This window comes from Neopelma chrysocephalum, unplaced genomic scaffold (assembly GCF_003984885.1).
Source record: "Neopelma chrysocephalum unplaced genomic scaffold, ASM398488v2 Primary Assembly neopelma1_63, whole genome shotgun sequence".
In the NCBI taxonomy this organism is placed as follows: Eukaryota; Metazoa; Chordata; class Aves; order Passeriformes; family Pipridae; genus Neopelma; species Neopelma chrysocephalum.
This window is the reverse complement of record NW_020897720.1, coordinates 6,315,592-6,327,433: the sequence shown is the minus strand read 5'-3', so window position 1 is coordinate 6,327,433 and position 11,842 is coordinate 6,315,592. Positions and strand designations below refer to the sequence as shown.

The window sequence follows — 11,842 nt, the reverse complement described above, 5'->3', positions numbered from 1 at the left end:
ATCCAAACACTAAGAGAATCCACAACTGTGGGGTTGTCCTACTGTCTTGATCGCCTGAAGGGAAAGTAAGGCTTGAGATGATACAGCTTATCTGTAGCAGTTTATAATACCTTCTGTGGATGGAGGGTTTCTCTTCTCCTGGCTGCAGCAATCCCCCAAATCCTGGGGCAGTTCAGGAGTCCTGGCTGAGATCTCTGCTGTCATCTCTGAACTGTGCTGCCTTCTCAGTGCTCACGGGTATGAAAACATCATGTACATTTTAAAGCCTTATTTATGCCTCCTTTCTTCAGCGTTGTGATGGATTTTTGGCCTTGTTAAAGTAATCTTCTGCAAGGATTTATCTATTTTTCGCATGTCAAAGATAATTTTTATTTTTTTAGAGCTTCTTCATGCTGAATTAATTTCTTCTCTGTCAAACCTGTTTTGTTTTTCGCTTGAGCCCTGTGAGTGGGAGAATCCAATTCCCAGATATGTGTATATGTCTCTTCTCCTGCATGTGGCACTCCTGTGCCAATAAATTCAAACCTTCAACCTGCAAAACCCTCTGAAGAAATGCAGCCCTTTGCGCCTCAGCTGCATCCAGAGATGGCTCTGGATCTCAGCTCAGAGATTCCCAAATGATGGGGTTCAAACCAGCATGGTTCCCCTTTCAAGTCACACCTTGATATGTGAGGAAGGGCATGGCCATTTGGGCAAGAAAAAACACTTTTCTTTTGGGAGATACAGAGCCCTCCCTTCCTCTCCGTGTGCCTTGCAAAGAGGAGCTGAAGGTGGTGGGGTGCTGTAAGGGCAGGAGTTGTTTCTTTCCTTACACAGACTGGGATAACATGGTTTGTGTTGGGAACAGAGTCTGTATTGCAAACTGGGAAAGCAGGTTGGTCAGAGCCTGAGAGCTGCTACTATTTTGTTTTATAATGTTTTTCTCTGTCTATAATTTGCTGAAGGCCAATGGGGCTGAGACAAACAACCCTCTGAGTTGCCACATGGTAACAATAACCTGAGTATTTCCTGCTGTGGGCTGTGGCCGGTGGTGCTGCCTGGTCCCTGTCCCTTGGGAATGGCTTGGATTGTCACAGCCACCCTAAGCCTTGTGGGGCTGAGCTGACTCTCCATTACGACCACTGTATTCAAGACTGATTTTAAGATGCTTCAGGGTTCCTGCTGATACCAGGGACACCAAGTCCAGGTTTACTTCATATCCATACCTGCATGTGCACAGACCAAGGTGGGGGAAAGCACCTGTGGTAGGATGAGTCCAGGACCTGTGCCATGTGGCTGCTGAAGCTCGTGAAGTTTTCTGGTGCCAGGAGGAGTGAGGGCAGAGGGAACAGCTGGGGAATGGAGAAGTCTGGAGAGTGAGGATGGAGGATCTCCCGCCTCTCTCATTCCCCTTACACTAATGTGGAGAAACAAATACAAACTGAGCTGTTCTGACCACGCTCTGAAGCTTTTCCCCTTCCCAGCTGCACGTTTTTGTAGGTGCTGGGTGCTCCTTGCTGGGTCTGCCATACTGACAGCATCAGGCAGGAACAGGAGGGTCCCTGGACGCTGGGTATGGGGAGCAGCTGGAAGGGGAGCTGGGGGTGAACAGGGTTTGGAAGAGAAGATGCAGAATAAGAAAAACAAGAAGCAGTTGTTTGTTATGCTGCCTTGTTCTCTCTATTTCTGTAGGTAACCTTTTGCTTCTCGAAGCAATAAAAAAACCAACCTCTTCAAAAAATATTGCAGGGTGTTTCTTTGTGTGCTTTGACTAAGCTGTTCCTCATAAACCAGCGGCTTTTGTGTAAACACAGGCATGGCAGGCAGAATTATCTGCTTCTTTGCAGCTGTCAAGTACCTTCTCTCCTCCAGTAATGTATAAACGGGGGGGGCAAGGCTGGGAGAGGCAAACCCAGACAGAACCTGGGGTAACCTCCTTTACCAGTGACCCCCCTTCATCCCACCCTGGTACTGCCCCTCCAAGGGGGAGGGGGCTGTGGGGGCCCTGAGCCAGCTTGTTACTGGATGGACTGAGATCCGAGCACGGAGAACGCTGGCTTGGTTCCAGGGGTTCCCAGGCTGAACATTAAACTAGCCGAGGATTTGAGAGCATGAGTGGGGACACCGAGAAGCTCTTCTTGGCTGCATCTTTATGCAAGGGACATTCTCAGGACTAGAGATGTGCCCCTGGAGATGGGTGTCGTGGGCTTCCCTCTGAACTCTTAATTGCCAGTCAGTGCTCGAGTCCCGGCAGAGCTCGGGGTGGCAGCAGAAGCTGTTTGTTTGCTAATTGCTGTGTGTTTGCCCCCTTGTCGCCTCCAGTCAAAGCTGACATGCTAAATCCATGATCTGCGGGAGATAAGGGGGACCTCCCTTCCACTCCCGTGGGCTGGGTCTGTGGGCTTCAGTGACTTTTTTTTTTTTTCCCCCTAGATAAAATGAACAAAAATTCTGTGTCCCATGACGGCTCTGATAAGCTGGAGGCTCCAGACATGCCCCGGCACAAATTCCCATTATAGCCTTTGTTTATTTAAAAATAAAAAGCCTAACCTCACTATCTTGATTACGGGAAAAAATATATAAATGTGCCAGAAGCATAATTGGTGCCAGTGGAAACCAAAAATGACCCTTTGCTTTCCCCCTCCACCCACCTTTTTCACAGTGTAGTGGTTTGCTGGGAGGGAGCTTTTCTTAGGTATTGCTGTGGGGATCCTTCTCCATGGACCAGTAGAGCCTTCTCCAAAACATTACCAGTCTCAGATGCTTCAGGGGATGGTGGAAGGAGCCTTGTAAAATTCCAGGTGGAATAACGTATCCCTGACTCTCAAACTGTCATTTGAATGCTTTTGAGATTATCTTGAGGGCAGCAGTAACATGCCCTAGAAGTACTTATGAAAATCTCGTTATCAGCATCTTTTATAATGCCGGATCATCCTGTTATTTAGATAATTGTGCAGTCTGTTCCCTCTGAGCCTGCTGATTGCTGGCCATGGGCAGTGATACCGTGTTATCAGCTTCTCCTGGTTCTTCAGATGTGCTGAAAGACCTGAGTTGTGCCTGAGGACAGATGGTCCCTGGGTGCCTTTGGGGCTGGTGGCATTCTCCTCTCAGCTCCTGGGGCACTGCACGGCTCCCCAACCCTGGGAAGTGAAGGAAAGAGGAGAGGAGAGCCATCTAGGAGATCCCATGCCCACCTCCACTGCTACTGCCTCTGTTCTTCTGCAAGACCTTTTCCTGGGCTGGTGGCTGTTCCCAGTTAACACCCTTTTAGCTCTGCTGACCCTCATCATGGATGTGACCACAACTGGTGCTGTGCATGCTGTGGGCAAGGTTTCCTGTCACTGTCTAGGGCTGAGCAAGTTGTGTGGGACTTGTGTTAAGCCAAGTGGCCCTCAGTGCCACCATGAGCCAGGTGAAAGCCATCCTGGGAGGGCTGGAGGTTGAGCTGAGCCTTTGAGGTTTGCACTGCAGGGTTTTTGTGGGAGCCCTGTGGTGATGGTGACTGAGTGATGAATTTCATGGGAGGATTATTGTCAAACAATGTGCTTTTGTGCAATTATATGGTGTCTTTTAAATAATCTCCTCTAATGAGTCTGTCCACACCCAAACAAAATAAACATTCTGAGAGCCTGCAAAGATAAACACTCAATGGCTACCCTTAAAGCCATCCTTTCTCCCTCTCCTGACAGACACCTGCTCCATTTCCTGGAAAGGAAGAGTATCAAGGAATGCTGAGTTAAGATTATACAACACAAATGTTTTCGATTAATAACTTTCTAAACTTTCATTTCACAGCATCAACATCTTTTCTAATCAGTGACTTTCTCGGAAAGGAGAAAGTGAAAGCTGGGACATTCTGTCTCCTCCTTGCTCTGTCTTTCTAAGATGAATGTTTTCCTCTCACCCCTTTGAGGCCCTGCAGGGTTCTCAGTGCTGATGTCCACGGGGACAGACTGGGCTCACAAGCCTTGTTCCACATCACTAAGTTGATTTCCAGTTTGCTTGCATGTATTTTTGGGCATGTGTTGTCCTTGGGCTGTGCAGAGCGCTTTCTGTGGGGGTGCTGACCAAGCTGGTGGGTGAAAAAGGTGTCAGTTTGGCCACCACTACCCATCCACTGCTTTTGTCTCACTCCTCTGAAGTTTTCTCAGCTTTCCTTTGTAGTAGCTTGTGGAAGAGAGAATTTTAACCCCTCATGCTGTTTTCTAGGTTCATAAAGTGGTGATTGCAATGGGGAGTTAGTAATTTAAGGTGAGGAAATTGCCCTAATGAAACCACCTGCTTATTTCTCCTCTTTATCCACTCCCTAATTCATTTGCTTTTTTGCCATTTCTCATGAATTTGTGTTCTCTTCAACAGCGTCTTGTGAAGGGTCTCATCAAAGAGGGCATAAAAACCTAACTGTGTTGTCAATCAGTCGCCCTCTTTGTTCACCCATCCCCTTTCCCTGGTGAGACTTGTTCAGGCTAAAGCCAGTCTCTGCTGAGAACCCCAGATGGAAAAGTGCTCTGCTTTTAATTAGCATCTTAATTAGTTTATCAGGCGTTGGCACCACACTAACCAAATTGTCATTCCTGGATGCACTTTTCAGCAGAGCTCTTGTTCTTGCTATCCTTTAGTGCTTAATTTTTCTTAGTTATCACAAAGTGTATCTTTTTATTGGTTCAGGGAGATATTCCTCTGAAGTTCAGTGTTAGCTGAGCTGGGTAATGCATCTTTTTTTTTTTCCCCCCCAATAGCCAAATCACTTCAGTTTTTCTTCTTCTGCCCAGCTCTAGATAGTGCCTGATCATTAATCCCAGAAATGTGCTGTGGTAGGAAAGGTAGCCCTGTGACAGATAAGCTTGACTGACATAAATAATTTAGTTCCTCACTACCTTCCTTTTCTTCCATAACTGCTGGATATCGAGGTGACCCACAGAGTAATCTGAAATTCTCCTGCAAACAAACTCCCTGTTTGACTTTGTTTTCAGCTATTTGGAGCCTATAATTCATGGTAATGTTCCATTGGCTTCAGTAAGATTATATTCTATATTTTTATATTGTTTTTCTGCTGCAGTAAGTGATCTAAGCTCTGAACATTGGGTTTTTCCCCACCCCTCTCCCTACTGATTTTTGTCTCCCCTGAATTATCTTTATCTATCTTATAATGGATTGCCCCTGCTGTTTTTATGATCTGGCTTTTTGCTAGGAAATTGCGTTTCAGTTGTTGCCATTGATTTACTCTTGGCTAGCCAGGCTTTTTCTCCTCTTTGATGGCAGAGTGTTGCCTGGGGTTTTGTCCCAGAACTACTGTGACCCTTGGGACTATTAAATAGAAATGGAGCTGGAACAGGATCAGTAGTTCTGTCTTTCCCATGGCCTACCCACAGCTTTGGGGACATGGTGCCTTGGTGACTAACAAATAATTTGACCACAAGAGGGAACTGAGCAGCGAAGCTCAGGGCTGAGGCAGCCTATGAGCAGAGCTGGCTTTTTGTCAGCAACCGCAACCTGTGTGGCCGTGACACGGACCCTCCTGCACTGGTGGCACTGGGAGCTTGGATGCTGAGGGTTTTTGGTGGCACTGATCACTTTGCTGTTCACTTTGATACTGAACCTGCTTGATGGTCCATGTCTGTGGCATGTACCTGGTGCTTCTTGTAAGGGCATGAATGCCCTGAAGGATATTCTTTCTTCTCCTTCCCAGAGGTTCTCCCTGGTGGCCGACAAACATTGGTTAGATCCTGGCTAAGACCCCAGTTGGACACTTGGCTCCATCAAAGGAAATATAAGAAGGTGAGGAACTTCCAGGAAGCCCATTTTCTGGTGATCCCATGTAGTTTGCTCATCAGTATAACTTCACCAGTCTCTTTGTGACATGAGAGCTGATGTTAGAAAGTTCTGCCTTGTACTCGGGCCCATGTTTCTCCCTCAGGGAGATTCATCCGCCTCTGCCTGAGCTGTTGGTAGGAAATATCTGAGTCCATATGACCAACCCTTCCTCGCCAGCTCTCCTTACTCCAGGCAGAGTAACAGGAGTTGTTCCCAGTACACAACCCAGCACAGTCCTTCCTCAATGGCCTCAGCAGAGCTGAGCCAGCCGGGCAGATGCAGTGTGTCAGTGTGGCGTTAACGTATTTCTGGCTGGGTTTTGAGTTATCTGAGGGGTGGTGAAATTACAGCCTGTGGGAATCCAACTTTGAACACTGAGGGGAAAAAGCTAATATTGGCTTTTTGCTTGTGATTTCACTGGCAATGCAGGAAATTTGCAGCTGACGGGGGAAATGTTTTGGCTGCTGACCCTGGAGTGGGGTGGAGGGATTCAAGTCGAGCTATCTTATTTCATCTTTATGGTAGTGACTCACTTGACACTTGACTTTATCCTGTAATTGTAATGTTTTAACCTGAAACTTTGCAGATGGAGGACGGACACTAACGGAGCAAGATTGTTTTGCTCAGTTGGTGTGAAGAGAGCTAACCCAGGTTTGATGGCCCTCAGCCCTTGTCAGGGTTCTGTGCCAGCCTTTCCCCAGCTTTGGATCTGATCCTGTTCCCAGTGAAAGCAATGGAAATATTGTCTCATGAGAGGGTGTTTCTGGTTATCAGGTTCTCTCCAGCTCAAGGCACAGACCTGTTGTTGATGTCTGTACCCAAAGAGAACATCCTTTCAGCCTTGGCTAGAGCTGACATGGCATTTGGCTGTTGGGGAAATGCCTGGTGTGTTTCCCCACGAGGTGGAGGACATGGTGGCTGACAGCATCCAGTGTCCTCTCAGGAATATGTGACCTTGAGCAAGGTCATCTGTGTTTCTGTACGTCCATGTTTTCCAGCAATTAATGGGGCTACTGTGACATCATTATTTTCTAAAGTATATTGAAAGTGCTCAGAGATCAGCTAGGAAATAATATAGGCTGGTATATTTATGGTATTTTGGTTCAGAGATACTGAACCATTCACTCAGTCTGGCCTCTGGCTTGATGCAAACTTTCACACAGATCTTCCTATCTGGCTTCAGTGTTATGCAGTGTTTCTTTTTGACTCAAAGTTTTAGTGGGGAGAGGAGTATCCATGGGGTGAGAAGGATGTGTTTTCCAGGGTCCTGAGCTGCCTGTAAGATAGGGTAGACAAAAACATGCTATTGCAAAATTAGCAATGGGCATTTTTTTTTTCATTTAAATAGCTTTAAAAATTGTTTCTATAGGCCTGGAATCCTCACCCACTGAGTGCAGGACTGGGCTCAACATCAGATTCAATTCTTGATGAATCATTATTTCCACTACTTGTTTTTCATAATTCCTTTTGCTAATCCTCAGCTGCATTTGCATTTTCTTAGTGCTCACCATCCCCTTCATCCATGGGTACAAGTCATGAGGTGTCAACATCCTGCTTGTGTCCCTTGTGATGTTTGATGGAGCTGTAAACACAGGAGAAGATGATCTTTGGTGGGTGTAAATTATCAAAGCTGTGCTGAGATGAGTGGATCTATAGCAACTTACACCAGCTGCAGGAATGCCCACAGGATGTTTCTTTCCTGCTGGCTGGAACAGCAGAAAGCTGATGGGGGAAATGGCCTTGTGTAAGTAAGATACACAGCTGAGCAATTCTCTGCTTCTTTGTTTTGGTCTGTTAAATTTTACCTAAATAAAATCAATCTTTTGGGTTTCCATGCTGATTCCTGTATAGAGTCAGGTGTTTTACAAGCTCTGTACATCCTCTTGGACACACAGCCTGTTGAACTGGAACCCCAAGACAGATGCTCCCTGGCAGCACACAGGGACATGCTTCTGATGGAAAGGATTATCAGATTAAATAAAGTTTAGCTGCTTAAAACATGCAAATAACCAGAAACAGAGTTAATATCTGTAATTCTTACTTATTCTGGTACTGATTCCACTTGGGTTCCTTGCAGTTGGTTAAGAGATGGGAAGGCAGAGGGTTTGTTTGGATTCTGCTGCATTAACCCAATGGTGCTGTGTCAGAACAGTAAATGCACCCAAGTCAAACCTTGTCATAACAAAAGGAAATGGTTCTTTTTGAACTTAAGCTGAATTTGCAAAGCATCCTGCCCCCAATGTGTGCCACCAAAACGTTTCGAAATGGGGTCAGTCATAAACAACTTTATTTCATTCGGCTCTCCATGGAATGGGAGCAGAATGAAGGCCAGGAAAAATTATTGAATGGAAAAGCACGGGATCTTTTTAAATAGAAAAAGGAAGAAATTTCTCCTTCCCAGCTTTTCGGAAGGAATTGCAAACAATGGAGGTGAACGTAAAGCCCAAGATCCAAACCCATCTCCTGAGTTACCTCCCCTGTGTAGGCTGGAGCTCCGCAGCCATCCGGCCTCGGGCCCTGCCCCAGCCAGCGCCAGGCACATCACGTCCCCTCCTTCCCCTCCGTGTTCTGCAGCTGCATGTAAAGAATCATGGAGCCATTCAGGCTGGAAAAGACCTTTATGTGTGTGTTTCTCCCCTGCTTTCTTTCATTCAGGAGAATGTTTGCCAGTGGGCAAACACTAATCCATCCTGACAGCTCTGCCCATCTTCCTGCTTTGGTCTGGCAACCAGCAAACAGCTTGATTAAGGTCCCCAGGGCTTTATTAGTGCAGCTTGTTGCCTGCAAATTAATCAACAGGTTTCCTGTGTTTAACTCTTTGCTGGAGCTGGTTGGGAACATTTCTGCACTGCTGTGGGCATTGAATCAAGTCTTTAGAACTGGCTTTTAAATACCACACAGGAGAAATAACCCCAAGTGGTATTAGTGGTTTCTTGGGGTAGAAGGTAAAGAGATCCCGTGGGCTCTGCAGGTGCTGCTCATCTGACTTCCCATCTCTAATAGCAGTTTTAGACTTTCACTTTATTTCTCTTGGCTGTTCACCTCCCCACTCCCCTTGTAAAATATCCATTATCCATGCAGAGGGCAGCCAGATGAAACCTGTGTTTTGCTTAGGTATTCATGAGAAGTCAGATGTGCTCTGGCCCCTTGAAGTGGAAGTGCAAGCAGAAATGAGACCTTCTTGCTGGTTTAAGGTTTGTTCTGGAGCATGGGCAGAAGTTGCCAGTATGTTGTATTTTGCGGTGTTATCTCTCAGACTTGGGACTTGTCCTTTAATTGTTTGGTCTCACCATACTGGGAGGAAAAATAACTATGTAACTGCTGTGGTTTACCTAAACTTTGATAATGAGCAGAGGATTTGGGGAGCACACACTGAGTTTTCAGGTGGCTCTGCAGATACCAGGATGGAGATGACTGATGTTGTATGGATGTAATGGGTTGAACATTCTCTCATTATTTTGAAGATCACAGGATTTCCAACTTCTTACTTGCATGTACATGAGGAAACCCAGCTCCTTATCTTCATTTTCCATTTCTGTGCATGTTTTCTCGTCTCCCAGTTGCTGGAGGCCCAGTCAGTGCATTATATCTATCTGCACACTCATGCCCATTAGCACTGTGTGTATCTGGTGGACAGACAGACACTGACTGTGCTCCCACACGAGCCCTGGGAGACCAGCAACACTCCGCACATGGAATTACGTTCGATCTGATCTGGATTTCACCCCACAATGAACAATGGTGAGAACAGGCTGAGCCACGTAGTTTGTATTGATTATTTTTAGCAACAATCAAAGATGGAAGAAGAATGTGCCTGTAGGTCGGTTGTCTCCCTTAGTGGGAGGAGAGCAGCTGACAAAGGAGAGCTGCCCAGGCCATGCTCTGTGCACATTCCCCCAGGAAGGATGTGTTTCTGCAGTTTGCTCCAGTTGGACAAGAGCAGTGTGCAGTGGGGAATTTGCCAACCCTCTGCCTTCAGCAGCTGCTGAACATCTGCCTTCTGGATGACGTACAAAGTCTCACAACTTGATAATAATTTTCATGCCTATTTTACTAGAAGGCTTTAAAGCATCTTAGTGCTCGATTTCACTTTGTGAGCAGTTCATCCAGGTGTGAGCAGTTTTGTTGCACTCCATGTGCCAGTGGTGGGGGATGACAGGCACAGAGAGCAGATGTGGACAAGCCCAAGGGTCTGTGGAAGGGAGCTGTCCCTGTGCCTCTTCTAAGAGCTCCTTTCTGATCCCTCCGTAAGCTCCTGATGCTCCTGGTGCTGTCTCAGAGCTGAGAGCTCTCACCTGTCCAGGACACAGCCCTTTTCCTGGGGTGACAGGTGGTCTGTGCACTCCACTGTAGGGCTTTTCCTCCTGTCACCTTCTGTCTTCTTCTCTGACCAACCTTGGAGCCCCTTGCAGGGAGCTGATTGCTCAGTGCAGGTGCTGGTCCTTCAGCCTTACTGGTGATGGCAATTCTGTGACAGCCAGAGGTGATAAAGGCAAAGCTGCTTCTTGGGGACAAACTGGGGAGCTGAAAACTCGTGATTTAGTGCTTTATGCATTTCTGGCCTCAAGATGCACCCGTTCCCTGTGATTGCAGGAGGGCTTGTAACAGCAGCAGGAAACCAAATAGTTTCTTCTGCTTGGTTCCTTTGCCTATGGTCTGGCTCTGGCTCTTTTCTGCTTGCAATAACCAGTAAAGGTAACCCATGTGGGGTAGATCAAAAGGGCATTGCTTCCTGCCCCAGAGCAATGCAAAGGAATTTGCAAAGCCTGAGGATAGGGAGAATGAGGCTCCAAATTTGGATCCTTGGCATCTGTGGGCGAAGCAGCGTGTAGTGAACAAGAGTCGAGCTTGTAGATACCTGTACCACCACTAAGAGCTCCCTGGCAGGAGGCTGAAACACCTGCAGGAGCTGGAGTTCACCCACGATGCTGCCTAAGGATCTTCCCAGGTATCAGTAGAAAAGCATGAGCAGAGAAAGTGCTTTCTCTACCATTTAAAATGTTGTAACAGTTAACATGCTTTATGAAGAGGTTCTTTGCAGTGGATAGAGGAAAAAGTGGCAGTTCTGAAGGGTAATTTTAAGACAAATGTCTTCTGGCCATTATAGTCTTGAGGATCAAGGCAGTCTTGGGAGAGAACTGAGAGGATGAGTACCAGCAGAGCTGAAAAAATTGCTTTATGCAGGGGTCTTGTTCATAGAATTATAGAATATCCTGAGTTGGAACGGACCCACAGGGATCATCAAAGTCTAACTCCTGGCCCTGGAAAGGACATCCCAACAATTCCACTCTGTCCTTGAGAGCGTTGTCCAAACACTCCTTGAGCTCTGTCAGCCTCGGGGCCGTGGCCACTGCCCTGGGGAGCCTGTTCAGTGCCCAACCACCCTCTGGGGGAATAAGCTTTTCCTAATATCCAACCTAACCCTTCCCTGACACAACTTCAACTTGTTAACATGGTTCAGATGATCTTGCTGAGTCTGGCCTTCGCATCAGGGGCACAGCACTCAGTCTCCCATCAGTGAAGGCTTTCCCTATAGGACAGGAGTTTCCACTTTTGCCCATCCCTCAGGATATTTACATTTCTCTGTTGATGAAGGTGCTCAGGCTCAGTCTCCTCTCTCCATCCCCCTCTGCCAGCAGGGAATGTCAAAAAACCCACTAGAAACCTGCAAGCGGTGAGGTTTGGGTGCGGGAAAGGAGACATCAGCTCAGTTTTCTGAGTCGTGCCAAGCGCAGCCAGCTGGGACACATCCCCCTGTCTCAGGTCTGTCACATCCCCAGCGCTCCTCCTGTAGTAACTGCTGGCCTTTGCGTGGCGTGTGACAGCGTGGTGGCAGCTGTGACGCATCCATCAGCCGTGCCTGCTGCCGAGCATTCCTTCCTGTTGCCAGGCAAAGAGGGGTGACCTTTTCTGAGAGGAGGAGGAGATGGCGGGGAGAGCAATGGGTGGGTGGGAGGCAGTGGCAGCCTTGCATGGGGCTCCCAGGGCTGTGCTGTGCCAGGGGCTCAGGTCAGGGCTAGGTTTGGACACACAGAGTGAAGCCGGCAGT

General features: G+C 47.3%; 1 long non-coding RNA gene across 2 annotated transcripts; it reads right to left on the bottom strand.

Moving 5' to 3' along the window:
- Positions 1-6,876: 6,876 nt before the first annotated feature.
- On the bottom strand, positions 6,877-11,608 carry LOC113967301. 2 transcript variants are annotated; one of them, XR_003534128.1, is made up of 3 exons: positions 11,371-11,608; positions 7,178-7,375; positions 6,877-7,069 (listed from the first exon to the last, which is right to left on the bottom strand). It is a non-coding gene; the product is annotated as an uncharacterized LOC113967301 (long non-coding RNA). The 2 variants fall into 2 exon arrangements; XR_003534129.1 differs by having other exon boundaries at positions 7,182-7,375.
- Between the last annotated feature and the right edge of the window lie 234 nt (positions 11,609-11,842).